This window comes from Rhamphochromis longiceps, unplaced genomic scaffold, assembly GCF_057381845.1.
Source record: "Rhamphochromis longiceps isolate RC_006_pf unplaced genomic scaffold, R_longiceps_female_GT1.1 unmapped_scaffold_7, whole genome shotgun sequence".
In the NCBI taxonomy this organism is placed as follows: Eukaryota; Metazoa; Chordata; class Actinopteri; order Cichliformes; family Cichlidae; genus Rhamphochromis; species Rhamphochromis longiceps.
Genome location: NW_028187227.1, coordinates 527,809 through 535,993, shown reverse-complemented (window position 1 = coordinate 535,993; position 8,185 = coordinate 527,809).

Sequence of the window (8,185 nt, the reverse complement as noted above, 5' to 3'; positions counted from 1 at the left end):
AACCAAAAAAGTGTAAAACAAAGACAAGAAAGTCACGTAGAAAGAAACAAAGCCAGAAAAAAAGAGAAAAACAAAGAATAACGGAAAGGATTTAAAGGAAGGGGGTGCCATAAACACAAATAGAGTGAACAAAGGACGGGATGTCAAAAAAGACAGGGGGTGCCATTAAGAGAAAAACATAAACAAAGTGTTGAAAGAAAATAAAGAGGAAAACAAGTGTAAACAAAGAGAACAATAGTGAGACAAACAAAGATATGAAAGAAAGCAAAGTGAAAAGACAAGTAAGTCACGTAAGAAAAAGAGAGAACCCAAGAAAGGGAAAACAAATAGAGAAAAAGACAAGCAAGTCACGTAAAAAGACAAAGAGAGAACCCAAGGAAGGGAAAACAAAGAGAGAAAAAGACAAGTAAGTCACGTAAAATGAAAAAGAAGAAACCCAAGAAAGGGAAAACAAAGAGAAAAAGAAGTAAAGATAAAGAGAAACAAAGAAAAAAGGAAACACAGAAAGAAAGCAAAGTGTAAAGACAAGTAAAGTCATGAAAAAAGAAAAAGAGAAAACCCAAGAAGTGGGAGGAGCAAAGCAACAGTATAAAAGCCAAGACGGCACACGACACAGACACACTGAGCTCGGCCTGAGGAAGGCGAATATACGCCGAAACGTCGCGAAGAGCTCAGTAGATGCGCATAAACCCAAGATGGGCAATTTTTTGAACTGGGGCAGGGGTACCACTATCCTGTCCCACGGTGGAGAGTGCATCTCAGGGAACCGGCGATTGCTGGTTCCCTGATCTTTTTTCAACACCCTATCCAGCCAGGTCCTCGTGGGATGGGAGGTGCCCCTGCCCTATCCAACTATCCTAACCCTAACCAGGGGGGAACCTTTAAAAACCAAAAAAGTGTAAAACAAAGACAAGAAAGTCACGTAGAAAGAAACAAAGCCAGAAAAAAAGAGAAAAACAAAGAATAACGGAAAGGATTTAAAGGAAGGGGGTGCCATAAACACAAATAGAGTGAACAAAGGACGGGATGTCAAAAAAGACAGGGGGTGCCATTAAGAGAAAAACATAAACAAAGTGTTGAAAGAAAATAAAGAGGAAAACAAGTGTAAACAAAGAGAACAATAGTGAGACAAACAAAGATATGAAAGAAAGCAAAGTGAAAAGACAAGTAAGTCACGTAAGAAAAAGAGAGAACCCAAGAAAGGGAAAACAAATAGAGAAAAAGACAAGCAAGTCACGTAAAAAGACAAAGAGAGAACCCAAGGAAGGGAAAACAAAGAGAGAAAAAGACAAGTAAGTCACGTAAAATGAAAAAGAAGAAACCCAAGAAAGGGAAAACAAAGAGAAAAAGAAGTAAAGATAAAGAGAAACAAAGAAAAAAGGAAACACAGAAAGAAAGCAAAGTGTAAAGACAAGTAAAGTCATGAAAAAAGAAAAAGAGAAAACCCAAGAAGTGGGAGGAGCAAAGCAACAGTATAAAAGCCAAGACGGCACACGACACAGACACACTGAGCTCGGCCTGAGGAAGGCGAATATACGCCGAAACGTCGCGAAGAGCTCAGTAGATGCGCATAAACCCAAGATGGGCAATTTTTTGAACTGGGGCAGGGGTACCACTATCCTGTCCCACGGTGGAGAGTGCATCTCAGGGAACCGGCGATTGCTGGTTCCCTGATCTTTTTTCAACACCCTATCCAGCCAGGTCCTCGTGGGATGGGAGGTGCCCCTGCCCTATCCAACTATCCTAACCCTAACCAGGGGGGAACCTTTAAAAACCAAAAAAGTGTAAAACAAAGACAAGAAAGTCACGTAGAAAGAAACAAAGCCAGAAAAAAAGAGAAAAACAAAGAATAACGGAAAGGATTTAAAGGAAGGGGGTGCCATAAACACAAATAGAGTGAACAAAGGACGGGATGTCAAAAAAGACAGGGGGTGCCATTAAGAGAAAAACATAAACAAAGTGTTGAAAGAAAATAAAGAGGAAAACAAGTGTAAACAAAGAGAACAATAGTGAGACAAACAAAGATATGAAAGAAAGCAAAGTGAAAAGACAAGTAAGTCACGTAAGAAAAAGAGAGAACCCAAGAAAGGGAAAACAAATAGAGAAAAAGACAAGCAAGTCACGTAAAAAGACAAAGAGAGAACCCAAGGAAGGGAAAACAAAGAGAGAAAAAGACAAGTAAGTCACGTAAAATGAAAAAGAAGAAACCCAAGAAAGGGAAAACAAAGAGAAAAAGAAGTAAAGATAAAGAGAAACAAAGAAAAAAGGAAACACAGAAAGAAAGCAAAGTGTAAAGACAAGTAAAGTCATGAAAAAAGAAAAAGAGAAAACCCAAGAAGTGGGAGGAGCAAAGCAACAGTATAAAAGCCAAGACGGCACACGACACAGACACACTGAGCTCGGCCTGAGGAAGGCGAATATACGCCGAAACGTCGCGAAGAGCTCAGTAGATGCGCATAAACCCAAGATGGGCAATTTTTTGAACTGGGGCAGGGGTACCACTATCCTGTCCCACGGTGGAGAGTGCATCTCAGGGAACCGGCGATTGCTGGTTCCCTGATCTTTTTTCAACACCCTATCCAGCCAGGTCCTCGTGGGATGGGAGGTGCCCCTGCCCTATCCAACTATCCTAACCCTAACCAGGGGGGAACCTTTAAAAACCAAAAAAGTGTAAAACAAAGACAAGAAAGTCACGTAGAAAGAAACAAAGCCAGAAAAAAAGAGAAAAACAAAGAATAACGGAAAGGATTTAAAGGAAGGGGGTGCCATAAACACAAATAGAGTGAACAAAGGACGGGATGTCAAAAAAGACAGGGGGTGCCATTAAGAGAAAAACATAAACAAAGTGTTGAAAGAAAATAAAGAGGAAAACAAGTGTAAACAAAGAGAACAATAGTGAGACAAACAAAGATATGAAAGAAAGCAAAGTGAAAAGACAAGTAAGTCACGTAAGAAAAAGAGAGAACCCAAGAAAGGGAAAACAAATAGAGAAAAAGACAAGCAAGTCACGTAAAAAGACAAAGAGAGAACCCAAGGAAGGGAAAACAAAGAGAGAAAAAGACAAGTAAGTCACGTAAAATGAAAAAGAAGAAACCCAAGAAAGGGAAAACAAAGAGAAAAAGAAGTAAAGATAAAGAGAAACAAAGAAAAAAGGAAACACAGAAAGAAAGCAAAGTGTAAAGACAAGTAAAGTCATGAAAAAAGAAAAAGAGAAAACCCAAGAAGTGGGAGGAGCAAAGCAACAGTATAAAAGCCAAGACGGCACACGACACAGACACACTGAGCTCGGCCTGAGGAAGGCGAATATACGCCGAAACGTCGCGAAGAGCTCAGTAGATGCGCATAAACCCAAGATGGGCAATTTTTTGAACTGGGGCAGGGGTACCACTATCCTGTCCCACGGTGGAGAGTGCATCTCAGGGAACCGGCGATTGCTGGTTCCCTGATCTTTTTTCAACACCCTATCCAGCCAGGTCCTCGTGGGATGGGAGGTGCCCCTGCCCTATCCAACTATCCTAACCCTAACCAGGGGGGAACCTTTAAAAACCAAAAAAGTGTAAAACAAAGACAAGAAAGTCACGTAGAAAGAAACAAAGCCAGAAAAAAAGAGAAAAACAAAGAATAACGGAAAGGATTTAAAGGAAGGGGGTGCCATAAACACAAATAGAGTGAACAAAGGACGGGATGTCAAAAAAGACAGGGGGTGCCATTAAGAGAAAAACATAAACAAAGTGTTGAAAGAAAATAAAGAGGAAAACAAGTGTAAACAAAGAGAACAATAGTGAGACAAACAAAGATATGAAAGAAAGCAAAGTGAAAAGACAAGTAAGTCACGTAAGAAAAAGAGAGAACCCAAGAAAGGGAAAACAAATAGAGAAAAAGACAAGCAAGTCACGTAAAAAGACAAAGAGAGAACCCAAGGAAGGGAAAACAAAGAGAGAAAAAGACAAGTAAGTCACGTAAAATGAAAAAGAAGAAACCCAAGAAAGGGAAAACAAAGAGAAAAAGAAGTAAAGATAAAGAGAAACAAAGAAAAAAGGAAACACAGAAAGAAAGCAAAGTGTAAAGACAAGTAAAGTCATGAAAAAAGAAAAAGAGAAAACCCAAGAAGTGGGAGGAGCAAAGCAACAGTATAAAAGCCAAGACGGCACACGACACAGACACACTGAGCTCGGCCTGAGGAAGGCGAATATACGCCGAAACGTCGCGAAGAGCTCAGTAGATGCGCATAAACCCAAGATGGGCAATTTTTTGAACTGGGGCAGGGGTACCACTATCCTGTCCCACGGTGGAGAGTGCATCTCAGGGAACCGGCGATTGCTGGTTCCCTGATCTTTTTTCAACACCCTATCCAGCCAGGTCCTCGTGGGATGGGAGGTGCCCCTGCCCTATCCAACTATCCTAACCCTAACCAGGGGGGAACCTTTAAAAACCAAAAAAGTGTAAAACAAAGACAAGAAAGTCACGTAGAAAGAAACAAAGCCAGAAAAAAAGAGAAAAACAAAGAATAACGGAAAGGATTTAAAGGAAGGGGGTGCCATAAACACAAATAGAGTGAACAAAGGACGGGATGTCAAAAAAGACAGGGGGTGCCATTAAGAGAAAAACATAAACAAAGTGTTGAAAGAAAATAAAGAGGAAAACAAGTGTAAACAAAGAGAACAATAGTGAGACAAACAAAGATATGAAAGAAAGCAAAGTGAAAAGACAAGTAAGTCACGTAAGAAAAAGAGAGAACCCAAGAAAGGGAAAACAAATAGAGAAAAAGACAAGCAAGTCACGTAAAAAGACAAAGAGAGAACCCAAGGAAGGGAAAACAAAGAGAGAAAAAGACAAGTAAGTCACGTAAAATGAAAAAGAAGAAACCCAAGAAAGGGAAAACAAAGAGAAAAAGAAGTAAAGATAAAGAGAAACAAAGAAAAAAGGAAACACAGAAAGAAAGCAAAGTGTAAAGACAAGTAAAGTCATGAAAAAAGAAAAAGAGAAAACCCAAGAAGTGGGAGGAGCAAAGCAACAGTATAAAAGCCAAGACGGCACACGACACAGACACACTGAGCTCGGCCTGAGGAAGGCGAATATACGCCGAAACGTCGCGAAGAGCTCAGTAGATGCGCATAAACCCAAGATGGGCAATTTTTTGAACTGGGGCAGGGGTACCACTATCCTGTCCCACGGTGGAGAGTGCATCTCAGGGAACCGGCGATTGCTGGTTCCCTGATCTTTTTTCAACACCCTATCCAGCCAGGTCCTCGTGGGATGGGAGGTGCCCCTGCCCTATCCAACTATCCTAACCCTAACCAGGGGGGAACCTTTAAAAACCAAAAAAGTGTAAAACAAAGACAAGAAAGTCACGTAGAAAGAAACAAAGCCAGAAAAAAAGAGAAAAACAAAGAATAACGGAAAGGATTTAAAGGAAGGGGGTGCCATAAACACAAATAGAGTGAACAAAGGACGGGATGTCAAAAAAGACAGGGGGTGCCATTAAGAGAAAAACATAAACAAAGTGTTGAAAGAAAATAAAGAGGAAAACAAGTGTAAACAAAGAGAACAATAGTGAGACAAACAAAGATATGAAAGAAAGCAAAGTGAAAAGACAAGTAAGTCACGTAAGAAAAAGAGAGAACCCAAGAAAGGGAAAACAAATAGAGAAAAAGACAAGCAAGTCACGTAAAAAGACAAAGAGAGAACCCAAGGAAGGGAAAACAAAGAGAGAAAAAGACAAGTAAGTCACGTAAAATGAAAAAGAAGAAACCCAAGAAAGGGAAAACAAAGAGAAAAAGAAGTAAAGATAAAGAGAAACAAAGAAAAAAGGAAACACAGAAAGAAAGCAAAGTGTAAAGACAAGTAAAGTCATGAAAAAAGAAAAAGAGAAAACCCAAGAAGTGGGAGGAGCAAAGCAACAGTATAAAAGCCAAGACGGCACACGACACAGACACACTGAGCTCGGCCTGAGGAAGGCGAATATACGCCGAAACGTCGCGAAGAGCTCAGTAGATGCGCATAAACCCAAGATGGGCAATTTTTTGAACTGGGGCAGGGGTACCACTATCCTGTCCCACGGTGGAGAGTGCATCTCAGGGAACCGGCGATTGCTGGTTCCCTGATCTTTTTTCAACACCCTATCCAGCCAGGTCCTCGTGGGATGGGAGGTGCCCCTGCCCTATCCAACTATCCTAACCCTAACCAGGGGGGAACCTTTAAAAACCAAAAAAGTGTAAAACAAAGACAAGAAAGTCACGTAGAAAGAAACAAAGCCAGAAAAAAAGAGAAAAACAAAGAATAACGGAAAGGATTTAAAGGAAGGGGGTGCCATAAACACAAATAGAGTGAACAAAGGACGGGATGTCAAAAAAGACAGGGGGTGCCATTAAGAGAAAAACATAAACAAAGTGTTGAAAGAAAATAAAGAGGAAAACAAGTGTAAACAAAGAGAACAATAGTGAGACAAACAAAGATATGAAAGAAAGCAAAGTGAAAAGACAAGTAAGTCACGTAAGAAAAAGAGAGAACCCAAGAAAGGGAAAACAAATAGAGAAAAAGACAAGCAAGTCACGTAAAAAGACAAAGAGAGAACCCAAGGAAGGGAAAACAAAGAGAGAAAAAGACAAGTAAGTCACGTAAAATGAAAAAGAAGAAACCCAAGAAAGGGAAAACAAAGAGAAAAAGAAGTAAAGATAAAGAGAAACAAAGAAAAAAGGAAACACAGAAAGAAAGCAAAGTGTAAAGACAAGTAAAGTCATGAAAAAAGAAAAAGAGAAAACCCAAGAAGTGGGAGGAGCAAAGCAACAGTATAAAAGCCAAGACGGCACACGACACAGACACACTGAGCTCGGCCTGAGGAAGGCGAATATACGCCGAAACGTCGCGAAGAGCTCAGTAGATGCGCATAAACCCAAGATGGGCAATTTTTTGAACTGGGGCAGGGGTACCACTATCCTGTCCCACGGTGGAGAGTGCATCTCAGGGAACCGGCGATTGCTGGTTCCCTGATCTTTTTTCAACACCCTAACCCTAACCCTAACCCTAACCCTAACCCCTAACCCTACCCTAACCCCCTAACCCTAACCCTAACCCTAACCCTGCAATTGAAAGATGTTATTTTCGCCGGTATAACTCCTTCAGACACTTTGTACCGCATTGAGCCAGCAGAGGGAGCCCCCCTGGTTCAATCCCAGTTGCACAGCAGTTGTGACCAGCTTCTGTCTGTGTGCTTTGGTGTGTGTGTGTGTGTGTGTGTGTGTGTGTGTGTGTGTGTGTGTGTGTGTGTGTGTGTGTGTGTGTTGACAGAGAGAGAGAGAGACAGAGAGGGAGAGATACAAAGGAATGTAATTCAAATTTTGCACTTCAGACCTTACAGTGTGTGTGTGTGTGTGTGTGTTGACAGAGAGAGAGAGAGAGAGAGAGAGAGAGGGAGAGATACAAAGGAATGTAATTCAAATTTTGCACTTCAGACCTTACAGTGTGTGTGTGTGTGTGTGTGTGTGTGTGTGTGTGTGTGTGTGTGTGTGTGTGTCTGTCTTTTACACAAAAAATGCACTTGCAACAACTTTAATATGGAATGTACTGGACTTCCCAGCTAGGCGCCCTCCTGTGGACCAAACATGCAATTGAAAGATGTTATTTTCGCCGGTATAACTCCTTCAGACACTTTGTACCGCATTGAGCCAGCAGAGGGAGCCCCCCTGGTTCAATCCCAGTTGCACAGCAGTTGTGACCAGCTTCTGTCTGTGTGCTTTGGTGTGTGTGTGTGTGTGTGTGTTTGTGTGTGTGTGTGTGTGTGTGTGTGTGTGTGTGTGTGTGTGTGTGTGTGTGTGTTGACAGAGAGAGAGAGAGACAGAGAGGGAGAGATACAAAGGAATGTAATTCAAATTTTTCACTTCAGACCTTACAGTGTGTGTGTGTGTGTGTGTGTGTGTGTGTGTGTTGACAGAGAGAGAGAGAGAGAGAGAGAGACAGAGAGAGAGAGAGAGAGAGAGAGAGGGAGAGATACAAAGGAATGTAATTCAAATTTTGCACTTCAGACCTTACAGTGTGTGTGTGTGTGTGTGTGTGTGTGTGTGTGTGTGTGTGTGTGTGTGTGTGTGTGTGTGTCTGTCTGTCTGTCTTTTACACAAAAAATGCACTTGCAACAACTTTAATATGGAATGTACTGGACTTCCCAGCTAGGCGCCCTCCTGTGGACGAC